We start from the raw sequence: 23,281 nt of genomic DNA, 5'->3' as shown, positions 1-23,281 counted from the left end.
AGAGATGGAAACTACACCTGGGTTTTTCCGGAAATTGATCCAGCTGCAGAGAACATTAAAACGAGACATTTATATTAATTCTGCACCAGGATTCCTTGCAAAAGCTGGAAAACAATATGTTCTTTTATTCACTTGTTGCAGTATTCATAATGTTTGGGTTATCCTCCACTCATCTGCCTAAATGTCTGGCTAGTATCCTGGGCAGGTTCATGTCATCTAGGAAAGGAAAGTATAGGTGCGGATGTCAGATCCCCAAAAAGGATGCCCACGACCTCTGCCTTTTCTGCCTAGGGCCCAGCCATGACTGTAAATGTGCGATTTGTCAGGCCTTCGTTTCTAAGACTCTTTGCAGCTGTCTGTACATCTTAAACATCTATTTGGAAAACCAGCGTCTTAAACGGTTGGCTGTGGCAGTGGATTGACTGTCCAGTCAGACTGAGCCACCAAAAAAAGGCGCCAAAGTTTCCAGGCTGGAACCTACTGCTTCACCTCCTCCACCCGACATTCTCTCTGTGGTTGTGTGGTTGACATTTGCCTGGAAGAACATACAGAACTAGCCGATTCCGGTGTAGTGGGTACCGTTTCGGAGGCTGCAGAACCTAGGGCTGAAAGCACATCCGTGGAGGTTATGTGGACATAGAGTACCACCAATGATGGGGAACCTCTGCTTGCAATGGATGTCCAGACTGGCCCTTTCTCTGGTATACAACCATCTGAACCTAGGCTATTATTATGCCCTACACCCTCTAGGCCTTTCCCTTCTTTAAAAAGAAAACAAGACACAACATGTTTCTCCAGCCTCTGAAAGCCTGCCTGATTGGAAAGCTTCTCCCAGATCTTATTTAATGCCTTCTTGGCCCTTAGGCCTTCAGTGGCTGCTTCCCCTCCATTTGCCCCTCCAGTTATCAGTCCTAGGCTTTAGACTGAAGATACTCTTCCACTTGAAGCTGAAGACTCTTCAGATGCATCTTTAGAGGACTCCCTTTCCTATGCCTCTCAAATGCCTTCCCCTCTTGGGTATGTCTCCCCAGAAGAGGACTCTGCTGAGGCAGACTCCCCTGGCGAAGACCTCACCTTTGGAGAAATCCTCTCTCGAATGAGGGAGTTTTTTAAATGGGACTCTACTGAAATGACTGAGGTTCAAAAGAGGTAATATAGGTTCATAGGTTCATACTAGGCTATCTGCCCAAGGGCATTTATAAGCCTAGCCCATAGTTATGTGGCTTTCGCCACCCCTTTAGTTTGAATAAAAACTATGCCTATCATTTTTCTGTGCCTCTGTCAAGCAGTGACACTGAAGTAATCCCTGGGGTATATCTGCGATCTCCCATCCATTGGTCAAGATTCCTCTTGAACAAGGCCAGCGAGGTGCTCTGCCTCACATGTACCGGGATTTTGTTCCACAGCATAGGGAGTCTCTGGGTGATGAATCTGTCCCTCCAGCACGTGCTATTTATAACCGTGTCAAGGTTTAAGTCTCCCGCCCTTGTGGTTCTGAGGGATCTAGATTTTTTGAGGTGAAGCATATTCATCAAATCTGGGTTTGACATGGCCTTATATGTCAGGCACAGGTCACCTCTGAGCAAGCGGTATGAGACTGAATAGAGCTGGAGTTCTTTCAGTCGGGCAGCATAAGACATATTTTGAGACCCTTTATCCTTTTGGTGAGGAACTTTTGGGGCCTTTCAAGCTGCATCAGGTGTCTGGTCAGATACATTCCGGACCGGGCATTGTACTCAATCATAGGTCTAATGAGTGATGAGTACAGGGGGACGATGACCTCCCTTGATCTAGATGTGAATCCCTTCATGATCAGGTGGGCGATATAGAAGGTTTTCCTAACTACTTTAGCAACATGAGTGTCAAACGAAAGGCTACTGTCAACTTGGGTCCCCAGATCCCTGATGACTTTTTCTGTGCTCAGTGGATTGCCATCTATATGGTAGCTAGGGGTAACCTTGTTTTTCCCAAAGGGTATGACTATGCATTTTTTGGCGTTTAACTTCAGGCTATGGCTCTGGCACCAGTTATCCGTTTCTGTGAGGCCCTTCTGGAGGATATCTGTGTCAGATGTGTTTTCGACTATGGCCCAGTTTGCAGTCATCTGCAAACTTTGTCAGCCATAACCCTCCTGTGTTTGCTTGTACTTCAGAAAAGTAGATGCTGAACAAGAGTGGACCCAGGACTGAGCCCTGTGGGACACCACTTGTGACAGGCTTTGAGTCTGACATGGCTCCAGCAACTCTGACCCTGTGGGTTCTGTCGCTTAGCCAGTTTGCAACCCATCTTGTGATGTATGGGTTTACATTCAAGCTGATGAGTTTTTCGATGATACCTGAGTGGGGTATTGTCGAAGGCCTTTGCCAGGTCGAGGTAGGCTGTATGGACTGCCTTTCCCTCATCAATGGCCTTGGTGACTGTCTCGAAAAAGTCAACCAAGTTTAAGAGGCAGCATCTGCCTTTGACAAAGCCAAACTGGGTTGGATCCAAAGTCTGCAAGTTCCCTATGTCTTTATTTATGAGTTCCATTATGATCCTCTCCATGGCTTTGCAGATAAGGCTTGTCAAGCTAATGAGGCGGTAATTTCCAGGGTCTGTGGAGTCACCGCCCTTATGAAGTGGGACCACAGTCGCCGTGCGCCACTCCTTGGGTACGTATCCTGAGGTGAGGCTAAGATTAAACAGCTGTCCTAACTGTGGGTTTAATTCCTCGTTGAGTTCATGAAGCACACAGCCGGGGACACCATCCGGTCCCATGGATGCTGTGTTTTTTGCCTTAGTGAGGGCAGTTCTCACCTGGGCATTGGAGATGTTTGGGGGGCTACAATCCTCTAGAATAGATATCTCTCCTTTTGGGGGGGAGGGGGGGGGGAGGGGGGGGGGAGTTTGCACTGAACCTGTCAGCCAGTATGTTAGCAATGTGTGTAGGTTCAGTAATTTTCACATCATTTTGAACTAATTCTGAGCATATCTGGATGTTTCCTCCTAGGTTTCTAACATAGCTAAAGAAGGCCTTATGATTGTCTTTAGAGTCCTTGGCGATTTTTCTCTCAAAATTTGCCTTGGATGATATGAACTCTTAAAATGGACACCACCTTCTGCTATTCCACCAGACTTACCAGCATTTTTAGATACCTTCTACGCAGCCTCTAAAAATCCTGAATCCCAACCCTGAGCCCCTAGAATGCTTGACAGATTTCATAAGGTCCCAGAAAGGGCCAGATTCCTGAACTGCCCTGTTGCAGACCCTGGCACTAATTCAGTCTCTGCAGACAAGCCCTCCAGATTTCTACCTTCCACCTCTGTCCTTCCCACTGATAAGGACAGTAAGACATGGAGCGCATTGGCAAAAAGATACACACATCTGCCACTTTGGGCTTTAGGGCTGTTAACTACCAGACTCGCATGTCTAAGTATGCTTTGGCCCTTTTGAGTCAAGTTTCTAAACTTTTCCTGATCTCCCAGACTCTTACTAGGGCTCAAATGTCTAACCTCATTTCCTTGTCCTCTCAAGTGATGAGACATTTTATCAGATGCAGTTGTAATACTGCAGAGGCCTCTGCCAGATGATCTGCCACTCCCAGTGCTCAGGAGGTACTGTTGGCTGAGACTCCAACCCCTACCTGACGATATCCGGGTTAAGCTTCTGGATGCATCCCTGGACAATTTTGCCCTATTTGGGGCCGAAGTTGCAGAGCTTTTCAAGACCCTTCAGCAAAAAGGGAAAGAATTACAGGATTTAAAGCATTTGTTTGCGTCTCCAATCCCTAAATTCCATAGGACTTTTCCCATCAAGACACAGTTGATCAGAAAACATTCTGCTCCTACTCCTCATTCCAGGACAAAAAGAGCTCCAAGAAGCAGCGGCTTCCATTCAGGCCTGCTCAGACTCCAGCTCAGAAACCTAAGTTTCATGACAGGGCAGGTAGTCTACGACTACCTGCCTTCTTCTGTAGTCCTTCCAGATTCCATCCCCCTTTCCCAAAGACACTCTTACTGTCTTCCTGTCTGGCAAAGCATTACCTCAGACAAGTGGGTCTTATCAGTTATAGAAAAGGGTTACTTTATGACTTGGATCATTCCTCCCACCTTAAGAGGCACCCCACAGTCACTGAAGGACCAACTTCCCCTTTTCCAAACAGTCTTGGACAGCCTCCTCTCTCAAGGGCCTATCCAACCTGTCCCTCTGTCAGAGAAGGGAAAGGGCTTTTACTCCAGACTTTTTCTAGTCCCAAGTAAAGACGGCCCATGGAGACCCATCCTGGACCTCTTCCACCTCAACCTCTTTCTACAAGTACCCACTTTTCACATGCTTGTACTCCAGACCCCCCGCCCACTAATGCCTCAGTCATTTCTGGCCACTTTGGCCATCAACGGTGCATATCCTCATAAGGCCCAGTTATAGGAAGTATTTATGCTTCTCTGTGAGTTCCTCGCATTTTCAATTCTCTACTTTACCTTGGACTATCTGCTGCTCCAAGGGTATTCACCCAGTATCTGGCTCCAGTGATGGCCTATTGCAGGGTCCAAGGGATTCAAATTTTTCCATACCTGAATGACTACCTATACATCCAGCTCCAAAAAGTCATTTCTGTCCTGCAGTCTGGGTTTCAAAATCAGTTTCCCCATGTGCAAACTAAATGCCTCCCAGGACCAAGTTTTCCTGGGGTGCAGAATCAGGACAGATGTTATGAGAGTATTCCTTCCACTCCAAAAGGTGGAAAGTCTGAAGGAATCCCTACTGTCTATACTCCATGCCACTGCAATGACAGCAAGCGAATATCTCAGAATTCTAGGATGTTCATCGTGTTACACTGCTGCAGTCATTACACTTGGGTTATCCTGCCGTCAGGCAGTTCCCCAGTCGGCCTGAGTTCCAAAGTCCTGGTCTGGCGTCAGTTGCTGTCGCCTCCTCCCCGACGTCAGTGCGATGGGTATATAAGATGCAGCCGACGCCATTTTCTTCAGTCTTTCTTGCTGCGCGGTGCCCAAAGCAAAAGCAGTTCGCAAGTGCCGGTCGGCCGACTCCTGAGATTTTCATTCCGAATCCAGTAACGAAGTCTTCTACAAAGCTAAGTACCCGTTGAAACTTTTCTTGCCTCAGACCGATGTCAGTAAAAGTTAATAACTGTATTTCTTGTGGGAAGCAAATACCTCATAAGGATTTCCATTCCTATTGTATCCCATGCCTAGGCCCAGACCACGACATCACTGGTTGTCGGTTTTGTGCTAGGTTTAACAAGCGCACTATTAAACGTCTGTTTGATTTTGCCCAACATTATTTTGGCAGAATATTCAATTACACCATGCCGTCGGAACTTCCGACGACCGGAATACATAAAAAGCGCAAAGACAAGGACAGGCATCCGAGGCCCAAACCTGATGACGAGGCCTCTTCTAGGCCAGTTGCCAGTTCTCCGGTTTTCAGCGAGGTCCTTCGCAGCCCCTGACGACTGCTTCTGCAGAACCACAGGCTGCCTCAAACTCCCACGTGGAGCTGGCTGGCCCTTCGGACGTACAAGTTTTTCAGCCTACCGAAACTAACCCTTCAGAGGGAACAGAAGTAGCTGAGCAATCCACAACTTCAGAGTGTGTTTTAAGACCTACTCAGTTAAGCATTACACCCTCTGCTAAGTCTAAGCCTCCCTTAAAAACAAAGAAACAAATACAGCATTCTCCAGGACAGGCCTCCATGCCTAAGAAACAAATGCTCAAAATGGCTGAAGACCTAATCACCCTGATCAGGGGGTCCCATTCCCCCTCCTGATAAAAGGCCTAGACAGGATGCAGACTATGACTCATCCGACCAGGTGTCCATTTCTTCAGATTCATCCTCAGACCTAGGATATCCTTTACCTCCTTATGATGATTCTGATGCTGAGGAATCTATTCCATCAGCCTCTCCGCCCGAGGACTACTCCTTTGGGGAAACCTTACACACCATGAGGGAGCATTTCCATTGGGAAGGCCAGGATTACTCAGAATCCAAGAAAAGGCTCAGAGACTTCCTTTTTATTACCTCAACACAGACCCCTTGCTATTCAGCCAGTGTTAGATATTGTGGATGATGTGTGTACTGAATCCAGCTTAAATCCTGACTCCTTACCTCCAGCCCCAGTTAAACTTGACAGATATTACAGAGTTCCTGACTCTCTCAAATTTCTGCATAAAAGCCCTGTTGTTGACCCTGAAACTATTTCTCAGGGACCCAAAGGGATTAAGGCCTCATCAGCAAAAAAACCCAGTTCCCTCTGACACAGATTCCAGAGCATTAGACAGATGGGGAAAGAAAGTATATACGTCTTCAACTTTAACAATGAGAGTCTTAAATTGCCATTTTCACATGCTAAAATATCAGCAATTTTTGATGTCTCTGTTGAAACAAAAAATGCTTCCAGATTCAGATCCTCCTAATTTTAAAGAAATGCAGGATTTATTGCATGCAGCTGAACAAGTGGGAAAACATACTTTGCAATGTGGTTTTGAGTCTTTAGAGGCCTCCTGTAGAGCAGCAGTTACAGGCTCTGAAGAAGACATACTTGGTTAAAAGAACATACGTTACCAGATCATGTTAAAGCAAAATTATTGGATGCACCTTTGCAGCGGGATGTGTTACTTGGAGTTAAGGCAGAAGAGGTATTAAAGAAGATGGAGGATAAGGCAAAGTCTATGCAAACGGTGAAGGATTTCTTACAGTTTCATCCTCCTTCTTTTAGCAGAAATTGGCCAACAAAGAATTGGTCCTTTCCAGTTACAGACGGACTTTAAAGGGGCAGATACAGACATCCAAGAGGTAGAGGTCAACCACAAGGTCCTTACAGGCTTCGACAATGGGGTGCACCAGGCCAGAAAGAAGGGGAAGATTGGCCCCAACCATATAAAAAGCAGCCTCAATGACTTCCCACTACAGCTGCCAAACAGCTCTCTCTTGGCAGCCCCCTTAGGAGGAAAACTGGCACTTTTCTATCACAATTGGCATTGGATCACCAAAGACAAATGGGTTCTCAACATTGTATCTCAAGGTTACAGGTTCCACTTTCACACTCTGCCAAGGTTAAAAGGAATGCCAAATCTGCCACCAAATCAATGGGCAGAGGCTCAAAAACAAATTACAGCACTCATGGACATGAGAGCTATTCAAAAGGTACCACCACAGGAGCAAGGACAAGGATTTTACTCGAGACTCTTTCTGGTTCCCAGAAAGGACAAAGCCTGGAGGCCCATTCTGGATCTTTCTTTTCTAAACACTTACCTAGAGGTTCCGAAATTCAAAATGTTGACACTACAGCAGCTTCTTCCCATGCTGGGCAAGGAAGCTTGGCTCGTGACCTTGGATCTCTAGGAGGCATACCTGCATGTCCCTATCGGACAAAACTGCAGAAGATACCTCAGATTCATAGCTGGTTCAATGCACTATCAATTCTCTGCACTGCCCTTTGGCTTATCTACTTGTGCCCAGGGTCTTCACAAAGTGCCTGGCACCAGTAATTGCATTTTGCAGACAGAAAGGAATTCAAATTTATCCATACCTGGACGACTGCCTGATTCAAGCAGAGAGCAAGGACATTCTTCTAAAGCATCTGGCGTTCGTACGCCTGGGGTATACAGTAAACGAAAAGAAATCAAAACTAGTGCCCTCACAACAGATAATATTCCTGGGTGCCAGCTTGAACACAACTGCCCAGATGGCTTATCTCACGCCAGACAAGCAAGGACAACTGACTCAATACTTTCAGTTGATGGCAACAAAGACCCAACTCCCTGCAAGAAAAATTCTGCAGGCCTTGGGTTACATGGCATCTTGCATACTACTCATTCCATATGCCAGACTGCATATGAGGAAACTACAATGGTACCCAAAGAGTGTATAGTCTCAACACTGTCAAAGTTTGGAAACAGTTATACCACTAATTCCTTGCCTTCAACAGGAGTTTCGATGGTGGGCTCAAGCTTGTCACCTCAACAAGGGACAACCTTTTACTCAACCCACAGCCAGGCAAACACTGACAACAGATGCATCGGATTACACCTGGGGAGCACACATGGCAGGAAAATGTATTGAGGGCGAGTGGCCCGCATAACAAAGGCATCTTCACATCACTCAAAAAGAGATGCTAGCTGTACAAAATGTCCTTACAGCTTTCAAAGACCTGCTGCATCCAGGACAACTATTACTAAAGACAGACAACACCACAGTTATGTGGTACATAAACAAGCAAGGGGGCACACACTCCTACCCCCTCTGCAGACGAGCCATGACCTTGTGGAACACAGCTGTAGACTACCAGGTTTCATCTGCAAGCACAATTCCTGCCAGGAGAGAAAAACACACTGGCAGACGACTTAAGCAGAAACATCATGGATCCCCACGAATGGGAATTGAATCCACAAATATTCAGAATGATAACACAGAAATGGTGGAGTGCAGACATAGATCTGTTTGCATCCCGAAAGAACTGCCAGCTACAGAAATTCTGCATGAGGAGTTATCATCTACAAGCATGGAAAGTGGATGCCCTGTCATTCAGCTGGAAAAACCTACAAGTATACGCTTTCCCACTTCTACCTCTCCTTCCAAAGGTACTCATAAAAGCTAGGCAAGAAGAGCCAAAGATGATCCTGATTGCACCAGACTGGCCACGCCAGCACTGGTACCCAATCTTAAAGAACTTAGCACAAGGACCACCCTGGATTTTGTCTCAAATTCCACATCTGCTGACTCAGCACAACAATCAGATACTTCACAGCCAGCTAAAGACCGTAAACCTAGCTGCATGGAAAATTCCTTAGTCAAGCAAGCAATGCCTCTCTCCAAAGCTGTTATGGATGTCATTCTGGAGGTCAGAAGGCCTAGTACCAGGAAAGCCTATTCGGATAAATGGAAGAGATTCTGTGCCTGGAACCAGGCTCACAGCCTTGACCCTCTTGTCCCAAACATTCCTCAGATACTACAATATTTAACCAAGATGCTGGACAAGGGCCTCTCTGTTTCATCCATCAAGATCCACGGCTCGGCCATTTCTGCTAATTACAACACGGATCCACCAATTTTCTCTAATCCTTTGCTAAAACGGTACCTCAGAGGGGCTAATAACTTAAGACCGTCCTGTAGAGCACCTACTCCAACTTGGGACCTCAACTTTGTAGTGGAAAAATTAACTTTACCTCCTTTTGAGCCAGCTAACACAGCAGAATTAAAACATCTCTTGGAAAACTGCTCTGCTACTGGCAATAACATCAGCACGAAGAGTTTCAGAATTACAGGCACTAATGGCAGTGGAAACTTTCCTCATTTTCCACCAGGACAGGGTGTCTTTAAGAACTAACCCTACGTTTATGCCAAAGGTGGTATCAAGTGTGGCTCTAAACCAAACTATTCACTTGACAACTTTTTATCCAAAACCACAGAATAAAGGGGAGAAACTACTGTATTCTTTGGACATTCACAGGCAGTTACGCTTCTACTTGGACAAAACCAAAGCTTTCAGAAAATCTGAGCAATTATTGGTAGCATATGCTGCAGGAGCACAGGGAAAAGACATTTCAAAACAGACTATTTCAAAATGGATAGGACATTGTATATGTTTCTGCTATACACACCATGGGAAACCTGTACCTAGCATCATTAGATCTCACTCCACCAGGGCAACAGCCACTTCAACTGCCTACCTCAGAGGAGTACCTACCAAGGATATTTATGAAGCAGCAACATGGAGTTCTTTGCATACCTTCACCAAGCATTACCATTTGCCTTTATACTCCAAATCCAGAGCTGGCTTCGCCACTGCTGTGCTGTAGGGCCTTATAGCCACCCCTAATGCCTTATAGAACCAGCCACCCTACCTCAGCTTTGGGATTCCACCAAAGTGTAATGACTGCAGCAGCGTAACACGATGAACATAGTACAGTTTTGTACCTACCATAAATGTAGATGTTCGAGTGTAAACCCTGCTGCAGTCCAGGCTACCCTCCCTCCTTCCCCTCTTACTTGCTGGTACGTACCTATGTCTTCTACCCTTTACTACCTATGGGGAGTATTTGCTGGTAACTGAAAGTTGTTTGCTTTTCTTATGTATACTTTACTAGCAGTTTGAATTGCCTACCTATTTGGGGGCACCTGACATCTGGGGCAAGAAAAACTGAAGACAATGGCATCAGCTGCATCTTATATACCCCCTGTCGCACTGACGTCCGGGAGGAGGCGAGAGCAACTGACGCCGGACCAGGACTTTAAAACTCAGGCAGACTGGGGAACCGCCTGACGGCAGGATAACCCAAGTGTAATGACTGCAGCAGTGTTTACACTCGAACATCTACATTTATGGTAGGTACAAAACTGTACTATATATGGCTTCTACTATTCCTATGTTGCCACTGACAAGACTCCACATGCGGAAAACTTCAGTGGTACCTCAGGTCCACATGGACCCACCACTCCCAACCCTTGGACCACACCATTCCCTTCCTACCATACCTAAGGAAGGAGATTTGCTGGATGGATCAAGTCTCTCAACCCAGGACTTCTCTTATAACCCCTCACCTCAGTCCAGGAGAGGTCTTGGGGAGCTGCCATGGGCAGTTTGAGGGTGCAAGGCACATGAACAGGCACCTTCAAGAGGGAACACATTAACATCAGAGAGATGAGGGCCATCATCTTTCCACTGAGGGCCTTCCAACACATACTGAAGCAAGGCCCCCTAAAGTTCACAAACAACACTACATTTCTCTGGTATGTAAACAAACGGGGGGAACATAAGCTTACTTGCTGTGCAAACTCGCACTCCAGGCCTGCAAACTGATGGCTCAACATGGAGTCACCCTGCAGGTGGTCTACATTCCCTCTGCTCAGAACACTCAGGCAGACACCTTGAGCAGGTCCATGTCACAATGCCACGAATGGATGCTAGTAAGCAAAAAGTAACAGCGAACCATGGATCCCGGACACTCCAACAACTTTAATGTTAAAAATCACCAAACAAGAAGACACATCACGATACAATCCAAATACTAAGCGCTTTCACCCTCTAACCAGGGGCTTCATCAGAGTACAAACATACCTAACAATTCATCCCTTATATACATACCTCAAAAACATTTAATTACATAATTGGATAATTGAAAATAATCAAGTAGGCAATTTCTCATTTCCTAAAAGAGACAGTAAGCATAAAACCTTGTACTATAGAAGGACAATAAAAGGTGTCAAAAATGTATGATATGGTAATAATAATAAAAAATTACAATTACTTCAGTTGTATTAGTAATGTATATCAATAACTATATTGTGTTATATATTTGTAATCATAAAATTAAATCTAAACCAATATGTTTGATATAAATATGTATGTTAAATATAAATGTATAAATATTTAAATGTAAATGTAATTAATTGTTAAAATATTAATGTAAATATATAAATATAAATATCAGTGTTGAACATGAAATGTTAAAATTATTGAAAAATGTTCTAAAATAACTAATATACTCATCATAATATATGTAGAAATTTTTGTTATGTAATAATTATAAAAATAAATAATAAATGTTGATAAAATTCTATTAATAAGAATATATATATATTGTATTAAAATATAAAAAATTAGTCACAGTTTAAATAAACTTCCATAATAAATATCTAACAATAAATAGTGCTAAAAATTCATAAAAATTATTCATAAACAGTTTTCTTTAGTTCATAAAAAATGTGATCTAAGTTTAAGAATACTGGTTATTGCTATTTGTTCATTAATGCCAGGCCATTTACATGCATTTAGTCTAAGTTGCCATAAGCATTCTTTAGCTTCTAACATAGTTTTTTCGTCTCCCCCTTTGTGTGTATTTTGTGGTATTCTGTCAATGACGAAAAAAAGAAATATTTTAAATTTTGAACAATTGATACTATGATTAAATAACATGCTTGTAGACTTATGTCTCTTAATATCACTTAAATGTTCAATAATGCGAGTTTTTAACTTCCTAATAGTTTTCCCTATGTAGAATGCTTGACAGGCTGTGCAAGATGCAGCATAGACAACCATGCTGGAATTACAATTACAATGGCCTGGACATGTAATGGTCTTCCCATAGTTAAAAATAGAAATATATGGACCATCATTGATAAATGTGCACACATGACAAGCACCACATTTACTCATTCTAGAATGTCTCATCAAATCCATGTTAGTGTTAGATTCAAATAAATTCTTCAGATTTTTCCCTTTACTGTAAGTAATTTTCGGTGAATTACCCAAAATATTGGAAAGCTCAACATTTGAATCAATAACACTAACCCATACTTCTTTAACAATGTTGACTATCTCTTGCGTTTTGTCATTAAATGGAATAATAAAGGTATCATTTCTGGCTACAATAGAATTTGATTTTTCTACCCCTACTAGTCCGTATAAAATAATAGGTTTGTATGTGGTCAGCCTCTTGTTTTTTATCTCTTGGCTAACTTTTAAAACAAACTCATGGGGATATCCTCTAGCAAAAAACATACTCATAAGTGTTTGTAATTCCTGTTCAAAAACATAATTGTCACTAACAATTCTAGACAGCCTAACCATCTGACCTTTAACCAGGTTTCTTTTTTGGTGAAGTGGATGGCAGCTGTTGAAGTGTAGCAACAAATTTGAGTATGTTTTCTTTCTAAATAAACTTGACTCAAATCTGTTAGCAATAGTCAACTTAATGTCCAAAAATTCAACATTGTTATCAAAAATATGACTAGTAAATTTTAAAAAATCTGTGGTCTGTCCTAGATACACCATAAAATCATTGAATTCATCTTTTGTACCCCCCCAAAAAATAAGTATATCATCCAAATAACGCAAATATAGCAGTACCTTATGCCAAAAAGTACAAGTAAATATAAATTCAGATTCCCATTGTGCTAAAACTAAGTTGGCATAAATGGGGGCACATCTTGCCCCCATTGCAACTCCCTTTTTCTGTATATAATAATCCTTGATAAAATATACAAAATTGTTCTCCAAAACCAATTCAAGCATTTCTGTAAGAAGACGGTTATTAGAAACATTTGATCTGTTGTGTGTGTTAAGACATATTTCAAACATTTCCAATCCTCTGTCATGAGGAATAACAGAAAAAAGATTAATAACATCTACAGTAACCATGAAGAATTTAGACTTGAAGTCAAAATTAGTTGAAAATGTTCTAACCTGTTCTAAACAATGCCATGAGTCTCTGAGAATGTGTGGAAAACTGTTCAAAATGTCTTTACATTTAAAATCGATAAATGCAGCTACTGCTTCAGTTTTCGAGCCTTTGGCTGATACAATGGGTCTGAATGGGGGGTGGTGTACATCTTTATGAATTTTTGGGATTCCAAAAATAGATGGTATTATAGGGAATTCCACAGAAATAAATTTAAAGATGTCTCTGTCAATTCTTGCGTCCATCAAATATTCATATACTAACCAGTCAATCTTAGTATATGCTCTATTGACTTCATGTCTACTGACTAATCATCTAATAATGATGTCATCCTGTTGTTGCAGTCAGTATTTAGCATAATGACAACCCCACCCCCTTTGTCTGGTTTCATAATCCTATATTGATCTGTACTAATTAATTCTTTTAGGCAAAACTGTTCTGCTGATGTCAAATTTTATTCGGTCACCATTTTCTTATTTATGACTCTTCTTATTTGAGTTTCACAGAGTTTTTCAAATGTCTGGATTAAATAGTGTTGTGGGGGAATAAAAACACTATGACGTTTAAGAGTACAAAATTGAGAGTCCAACATGGGGTTACCTGAATTCTTAAAAAATATTTTTAAATTCAATAACCTAGTATATAATTTCAAGTTGATTAATACATTACCAATATCTAAATAAAAAGTGGGTACAAAAGTAAAACCTTTACTAAATAAATCTAAATAATTCTTACCAAAATTTTTACTAGTAAAATTGTATAGATTAAAACCTAAATAGGTTGTAATAGAGCAGTCAACAACTTCTTGAGTGGATACCTGGTCAACTGTCACCTCATTGTTTAAATCTGTTGTATTGCACCTATCTATCTGTGCCAGGAGTTCATTCTCTGTTCTCCTCTGTTGTGATAGTTGGACAATGGGTAATTGTGACTGCCCTGCCTTTCTCTTATCCTTTCTGACCTCCTCAAAACTGGTTGGTCTAAAAAAACTGGTTGTATATCTTCTTTATTATTATAATTAGTACTGTGTGTTTGTTCAGTGCCTGACTTAAAATTGTGTCTATTCTGATTATTGTTTCTATTCTGATTGTTGTTATCTTGTGTTTGACTATTATTTTTCATATTCTTATATTCTTTTAAGTGTGTATATACTTTATTATTTTTGTAGTCTTTACTCTTTCTATTTTATAGTTCTTTATGTCAAGCCCTTTATTAATGTACCTATCAGTGTCCTTGTAGATACTGTCCATTCTAAATTTATTGTGTTCAAACAATAGATCTGCCTTAATGTTCCTGTCCAAGCGACATAATTTGTCATTTAAAACATTCAATTTTTCATTGTTACGTATAATCAGTTTTAGTAACTCAAACCCTGTTCTGTCAAATAAGGTTAAAAGTTCAGAAAAAACAGCACTTCCTTCCTCAAAACCATGTGGTAATTTGAAAATCCGTAACCCCTTGGGTACTTGTTTCAGTTCTAGAGAACGTTCCAGGAACGCATTATCCATTTGTAAGGATTTGAATGTTCTCAAAGTTTTTTCAAATTCAACCATTTGTGCGTTTAGTGTCCCCATGTCTCTAGAAACAGTACAATTCCTATTTAACGAAGGTGGTAAAAGAAAAAAGTTTAAATCCATAATGGGAGCAGAAGGATGATTAAGGGATGGATATCCAGTTTGTAAAACTCTATTTCGCTCTTCCCTGTTGCTCGACACCTTGTTTGACTGTGAATCCACGGCACCAGTATTTTCTGATGTCATCGAGCCTCTTGTTGGACTTCGGGATCATTGCCTAGCAACCAGCCTCTGCATGCTCGTGTTAGGTGTGGAATGCAACGTTAAAAGTTGTTCTTGTGTATCTGTTATTAAAATTTCTTCTTCTGCACCCACTTGATTGCGTTGTTCATGCAACGCTTTAATGAGCTTGTTATTGATCTCAAGGTGCTCCTGCAACAAGCGATCCATATCTATTTAATGTGCAGTAAAATTATGTGGCCAAAAACAGAAATCAGGATTACTAAACCAGTTACGGTTCAATAAATGTAGCCACGAACAGGAACAAGGTATTATGTTAATAAATAATTATGTAGAATGAACTGTTCTAAAAAATAGTAACAAAGTTCCGTTAAAAATGTTTGGTCGTTATGTTGAAAATGTTGAAGATGTTAAAGGTAATGGCACGGGATGATCTTGTTACTACGTTACTGCGTACATATAGTGAAATGAATAAAGTCACTTCCAATTGTTATAAAACAGATGTAGTAAAACAATTGTGGTAAAAAACGTTATAGAACCTGAAGGTAAAGACCGTTGTATATAACAAACACCTCTTCTTGTTGGTCTTAGCTTGTCAGTTATATCACATCCAGGAACCCAATCAGGCAGCTGAAAAGTAGAACCGATAGTCCACTAGTTGAATAAACCAGTAAGCAAAAAGTAACAGCGAGCCATGGATCCTGGTCACTCCAACAACTTTAATGTTAAAAATCACCAAACAAGAAGACACATCACGATACAATCCAAATACTAAGCGCTTTCACCCTCTAACCAGGGGCTTCATCAGAGTACAAACATACCTAACAATTCATCCCTTATATACATACCTCAAAAACATTTAATTACATAATTAGGTAATAATTGAAAATAATCAAGTAGGCAATTTCTCATTTCCTAAAAGAGACAGTAAGCATAAAACCTTGTACTATAGAAGGACAATAAAAGGTGTCAAAAATGTATGATATGGTAAGAATAATAAAAAATTACAATTACTTCAGTTGTATTAGTAATGTATATCAATAACTATATTGTGTTATATATTTGTAATCATAAAATTAAATCTAAACCAATATGATTGTCCTTTCTATAGTACAAGGTTTTATGCTTACTGTCTCTTTTAGGAAATGAGAAATTGCCTACTTGATTATTTTCAATTATTACCTAATTATGTAATTAAATGTTTTTGAGGTATGTATATAAGGGATGAATTGTTAGGTAGGTTTGTACTCTGATGAAGCCCCTGATTAGAGGGTGAAAGCGCTTAGTATTTGGATTGTATCGTGATGTGTCTTCTTGTTTGGTGATTTTTAACATTAAAGTTGTTGGAGTGACCAGGATCCATGGTTCGCTGTTACTTTTTGCTTACTGGTTTATTCAACTAGTGGACTATCGGTTCTACTTTTCAGCTGCCTGATTGGGTTCCTGGATGTGATATAACTGACAAGCTAAGACGAATGGATGCTACACAGGGATCTGTTCCTGGACATAGTCCACATGTGGGGTACACCACAAGTAGATCTGTTTCCCACCTCTCTGAACTTCCACACTTTTGTACCAGGGCACCCAGCCCCCTAGCGAGGGCATCTGATGCTTTTTCTATCTCATGGAAGGGGATGTTTCTCTATGCATTCCCCCCTTCCCACTCTTACAAAAAGTCCTTTTGAAAATTGAACAGGACAGAGCAGCAATCTTGTTGATTTCCTTTTGGCCAAAATGGCATTGGTTCCCCCTCCTGCATTTAGCCAGGGGCAATCATCATAAGTTACCTCAGAGTGTACCTTCATACACAGGACAAGGGATCCCTAATCCATCCCTACTTGGAATCTCTGAACCTAGCCCTGTGGATGATAAAGTATTGATCCCGTTCAGACACCTTTACACTGTGAGCTTGCTTAATGTACTGTAGGAGCCCAGGAAACGCAATACTAGGAGATCTTTGTCAAAATGGAAAAGGTTCTCTGTTTGGTGTCTTAAGACAGCTACACCCATTTCTAGGAGAGGTCCTTTTAGTGCTGTCCTATCTGTACGATTTGTTGCAGGCAGGGGCTGGCATATTCTTCTGTTAAGGCCCATTTGGCTGCTATTTCTGATTTGTCTGCCTCTTGATCCTCCTCTTTGCCTCCTGACTTCCAGTGAAGTTATTCTTAAAGGGAGTACTGCATGTCAGGCCCCCCAGGAGACCAGCTCCACCACTGTGGGACCTGAACTACGTTTTAGAGAAACTCACTGTTGCTCCTTTTGAACCAGGAGCTTCAGCTTCTCTAAAATATTGCACTTGGAAAACTGTGGTTTTGCTGGCTCTGACATTAGCCAGTAGAGTGTCAGAGCTCCAGATCCTCATGACCACCCAGCCTTTTTTAGTCTTCCCCAAAGATATAGTCACCCTAAGGACTTAACTCATCCTTCATGCTCGTCATTGAGCTGTCCCTGAACCAATGTATTCACCTCACCACCCTTTTTTCACATCCCCAGAATGACCGTGAGAGACTTGTGCATTCCTTTGATGTTCACAGACAACTAATATTTTACATAGACAAGACCCAAGTCCCTTAGGAGATCATATCAGTTGTTTCTCTCTCTTTACCCCAGAGGTCTGGGGAAAAGCAGTGACAAAACAGACTATTTCTGCCTGGATTTCCAAGGTTGTCTCCTATTGTTACACCTCCCATGGCAAACATCTAAACTCTAAAATGAAAGCCCAGTCCACTAGAGCCATGGCCTTATCTGGAGCCTTCTTCAAAGGGCTGGACACTGCTTCCATTCTGTCCATAACTTCACCAAACACTACAAACTGGACCACATTTCCAGATCTAGAGTAGGTTTGGCTAGGGCAATCCGGCATGGATTTTTGGAAAACTGTTTCAAACCACCCTCCTCTTCTTACATTTGAGCTTTGGCACTCACCTAAAGGTTATGAATACTGTAACGTGAATAGAAGGACATAAAATAGTTATGTAAAATCTTGCCATAGCCATAGATGTCCTTCTCTTCCATGTTCCAGTATTCTATCCCACCCTCCTATCGCCTATATTTTATGTATAATATAAAACCTTGCTGGATGATGTAGGACTTGTGCAGCCCTCTGGGACTGGGGTCTGACTAGGCTGTTCAGTTCTGGCGAAGGTACTTGCAGACGTCACTTTTATGGCCCACGCACCTTATGGCCAATGTTAGACATCCCACATACCTCGCAGTTACGAAAACATTTGAATACTGGCCGAATGTCCTGGTAGAAGAACAGAGAATAACCCATAGGTTATGAATACTGCAACATGGAAGAGGACGACATTTATGGTTATGGTAATATTTTACACAACTGTTCTTTCCTTGTCATGTCCATGCATGCAAATGTTTTTCTGTGCTTTTCCACCAATACCTGGGGTTCTTCTAAAGAACCAGAAGGACTCCCCAAAGACTGTGGTGATTTCCTTTTCTCCAGGCAACAATGGCTCTCCCTTCTTTACAAAATGGGCAAAGGCAGTTGTCGGCAGCTTCCTTTAGACTGGATTTACTTGGGTCATTTGATGCATCCCGATTTGAAAACCATTCATTTGACTGCCTAGAGTTTTAATACCCTTTAGGCATTTTTTTCTGAGAACATACAACAGCTACTAAAGGAGGTTAAAAAATTGCAAAGTGATATGTGCAAGTGGAAGAGAGTATGTTAAGTTGTCTATCTCGCCTTCATTCTTGCTGGTTGGGTTCGGAGCCGATCCTCTGCTCCTACTTGGCCGTCTTCAAAAGCTCGAGAGCTGCTTACTGGCTCGAGCCCCCCTATGTCCCATGATGCCTGGCGCTAGATACCCAGATCTCGTTTGCCGCTTCTGCTGCGAGGTTGTTCTACTGGCTCAGGTCGTATAAAACTTTATTATTGTATTTTTCTTGTCAAAACTGTAGTTTTTAGTGTAGAATTAGTCGTTAGGTTAGACTTTTGTATTGTAGCTAGTTTTTCTCTAGATCCGATTACTTTTTCCCCACAAGAAACTCGTTTAAGTTGGAGACTTCCCCTCCCCCCTTCTCTCCCTTTCCTAACCTCAGAAAGGTTTTTCCGTTTAAGTTAGAGGATAACCTTTTTCTCTCTCTCTCTCTCTCTCTTAAAAAAAAAAAAAAAATTTTTTTCCTTTATTATCACTGTTAGTGTTTAGTGATAGTTATCTATAGTTTTTTGTTGTAGTAGTGCTTGTAGTTGGCTGTGGTAACTGTAGTGTCTAAATTTTAGTGGTTGGTTACTTTAACTTTTCTGTGTGTGTTTTGTCCTAGGTTTTCCTCCGGGATGTCCAAGGATCCTAAACCATCTGGATTCAAGAAGTGTGACTCATGCTGTCAGATGATGTCTCTGACAGATGGTCACACTTCTTGTGTTTATTGTCTGGGCGCCGTGCACCTGCAGGTCTCCTGCTCGATCTGCCATGCCTTCAGTCCAAGAGTCCTGCAGGAGCGCAAAAATTGATCGAGGGGTTTGCTTAAACCCCAAGATTCACAGGCGAAGGCTCAGCCCGTGAAATCTTCCAGGCCACCTAAACCGTCAGCTCCCAATTCGGAGCCGTCATTGGGTGAAGCCATACAATCCATCTCTGCTCCGGCTGGAACCGATGTCCCTCCCTCCCAGTTGGCTCTGACACATTCTTCAGAGCTGAGAGTCTGAAAAGATCCAGGTCTCCTCCTTTGGGGTCGATACGTTCGGCTCCGAAGTTGCCTCTGCTCCAATCGGAGCGTAGTCATCGCTCATCCCACTCTTCTTGGTCCTCTAGACTTTCGGACCATGACTTGGAAAGAGTGGTCAGTAGGCTGTTAAAATCACAGGCCCTAGCCGAAATGTTGTCCAGCCCCCCCCCCCATCAGGAGTCTGCTCCGCCCACAGCTGTAGATATTCCTCCTCCGACTCATCCTATGAGCTCGGAGCCAGAGTTCGTTGGGGTTCGAGTCGTGGAACTGTCGGCTCCGATACCCTCTCCTTCGGTTCCGTCGTTGGCTCCGATCCCTTCCATGGTACCTTCCCTGGAGGGATCTGGGTGCCGAGACTCCCTTGTCTGCTCCGAGGGGGGCGAGTGGCTCAGGTGAGCTCTGCTCCCACATCTGCCTCGGAGCAGTCCCCCTCAGTGCGTGGAGGAGTTCTGGTTTCTTCGGAACCAGAGCCCTCTCTGCATCCGGGCAGGGACGCCTTCGAGGTGATGAGAAGTGTACTGGCCCCTGAGTCAGTCCCACGATCAACCCAATCAGCTCCTCCCTCTAGGGTGCCTGCGCCAGCCTCTGCCCCTCTTCCAGACCCCAAGCGTGGGGATCCAGCTCTCCAGGACACCCCTTTGGGTGTATCCTCCTCTTCCGAGGCCTCCCCTGATCATTCAGAGGAGCCACCTCACAAGAGGAAATGAAAGAGGAAGCATGTTGACTCCCCAGAGTCTGTCACATCGGATACCAACTTAGAGGAGTCAGAAGGGTCCCCAAGATCCCCCTCTGAAGATGTCTCCTTCTCAGACATCCTTGAGATGCTTAGGCAGAGGGGGAACTGGACTACCCTAAGCCCTTACGAGGATGAGACGGTATTCCTGGACACGTTTGGATCCCACCCTTCCAGCTCGTGGTTGTCTCCACCTTTTGACCCACTGATGTCTGTGGTGGCTCGGAAGGCGTGGACGGCTCCAGACACAGTGGAACCGACCCCTAGAAGACCTGCCAAATTCATTACTGCACCGCAGGACAAACAGTTCTTGACCGAAGGTGTCCCCGTTGATGCCATGGTGGTAGCGGTGGCCACAAAGAAGGATTTGGATGAAATTTCATCTGTCCATCCCCCTAACAAGGAGTCCAGGACGATGGACAGATATGGGAAGCGGATGTTCTCTTCAGTGACCTTTTCCTTGCGTTCCCTGAATTTACCTATGCCACTTTACCCATCTTCAGAGGGATCTCCTGAAAGAGCTTGGAGATACCCTCCAAGATCCATCAGCTGATGGAGCCCAGGCTAAGGCAGCCTCCCAGCTGGCGACTCTTAATTCAGTGGTAAATTCCTCCATGAGACTCATTTCGTATGCAGCCGAAGGTGCGAGTAGAGCTGCAGGCACAGGCGTGGCCCTAAGGAGGCACGCTTGGATGCGGCTGTGTAACTTTGCGGAACCTTTCAGAGCGTCTTTCACCATCATCACCCCTTTTGATGGTTCCTCTCTCTTCGGATCACAGGTGAGATACCCTTACCAGATGTGAGCAGGAAGGCAAGACTCACTGCCGTAGCAGTCCGTTTTTCCACTCCTTCCAGACCATATCGTAAGGGTCAGAAGAGTGAAAAGATGTTGTTCTGGAAATCCCAGGGAGCCTTGCAGGACACACGTGGTGAGTTCCCATCCAGGGGCAGACCAGGGAACAATAACAGACGCCGCCCTGAAGGCAGAGGGGGTCTGCAAAATCAGGGCAGCAGGGAATCTTTCTCTGAGAAGCCCTTCCAGCATCCCTGAAGGGTTGCTTGGCTGCCCACCTCTGGAGGCAGTCGGGGGAAGATTATCGCTGTATCCAAGAGCCTGGCAAGACATAACACAAGACAAATGGGTACAGTCCGTCATATCCGGAGGCTACATAATTCCCTTCATTTGCAACCCCTTAAGGTCAAACAAGTCCCTTCCAGACGTTCCACCCAATGTAAGGGGCCAAGCAGTTCAAGAAGTCTCAAAACTGCTACGAAAAAGGGCCATCCAGCAAGTCCCAGCAGATCAACAAGGATCCGGAATTTACTCAAGGTTCTTTTTGGTACCAAAAAAGACAGGGGACTGGAGACCCATTCTGGATCTCAGCAGACTGAACAGGTCTGTACAAAGAACGAAGTTCCGGATGCTCACGCTACAGTCCATTTTGCCCTTCCTGGGTCAGGACAATTGGATATGCTCTATAGATCTTCAGGATGTGTACTACCACATCAAAATGGACAGACGCTCCTGAAGATTCCTTCGCTTCCAGCTGGGGGACAGCTGTTATCAGTTCAGAGCTCTGCCCTTTGGTCTCACCATAGCCCCCAGGGTGTTTACCAAATGTATGGCAGTAGTTACCTGTAGGTGGCTTGTGCATAGTACACAAAGCCACAACAGGAGGCTGAACACAGTCAGCCCAGTTTCTGACAAGGTTGAGGGCCCAGATGCAGGTGCTCCCCACTGAATGCTAGGAGACCATGGTCACCCACAGGTGGGCAACAGCAGTTACAAGAACTAATTTTAACTGTCCCTCAGTAGAGGCATTCTGTGGCTGTCTTTCCTTTCATCTGTCCACTAAGTGTCAGGAAAGCTTGATGGATGAGGACATTAAAATCCAGCTCCGGCTCCATCTGTTTCTCTGTATCGCATGGAAGTTGCAAGCCACCTACAAACATGTGGAAGGTCTCTCTAGACCAGAAGAGGCGGAATGCTATTACAGGTGGTTATTGATGCCAAAGGAAACAAAACATCAGGCCAGTAGTGGAACTTGGCAGACAAAACTTTCTTCACACAAGAACAAACCCTTATGTCCATGAGGTGGTCAAACCTGCCATGGTTGTTGGGGGAGTTTGAATGTTGTCCTTAACTTCCAAGATGCCCACCTCTACCTGAAGCTTGCCAAGAAGTCCAGAAAGTATTTGTACTTCTGTTTAGGAGCTGGTCATCGTCTGTTCAGCTGTCTTGTTCAGCCTCGCCTTCTCCCAAAGTGCATGTCTGTGGCAGCAGTTTAGTAGAGGCTGGTGGGAATCAACATGTTCTCTTACCCTAGACACCTGGCTCCTCATGGCTGCACGTCTTCCAAATCCCCTTGCATTGTTTTTCACAAATATAGTTTCTTTACGAACCAACCCATCCTTGCCAAAAGTAGCATCTGAATCGAATATCAGTCAAACAATTAATCTGCCTGTCTTCTTCCCTAATTTTTCAAATAAGGGAGAGTACGTGTTACATATTTTAAATGTACAATAGGCAACTAAGTCCTGTGTAGATAAAAACAAAGGATTTCATGAAAACTGACCAGTTTTTCTTTCTCACAGAGCAGACTAGGATCACTGATTTCACAAGTTACCCTGGCTAAATGGGTTACTGATTGCATTTATTTTGTATATAGTCAGCAGGGCCTCTCCCTAAAGCCTCCTAAGGCTCATTCAACTAGATCCCTGGCCACTTCTGCCTTCTGGTCTAGAACTTCCATTGATGACATTTACATAGCAGCTACCTGGTCCAAAACTCATACCTTTATTACTCATGACAAACTAGAGTTGACTTCTTGAAGCAGAGCTGCTTTTGGTTTGGCAGTTCTCCGGAATATCCTTTCAGGAGGGCCACCCAAAATTTCATGTAGCTGCGGACTCTGTTCCATACGTTGAG

This window comes from Protopterus annectens, chromosome 7.part1 (assembly GCF_019279795.1).
Source record: "Protopterus annectens isolate FY-2018-M chromosome 7.part1, PAN1.0, whole genome shotgun sequence".
NCBI lineage: Eukaryota > Metazoa > Chordata > Ceratodontiformes > Protopteridae > Protopterus > Protopterus annectens.
This window is presented reverse-complemented; position numbering follows the sequence as displayed.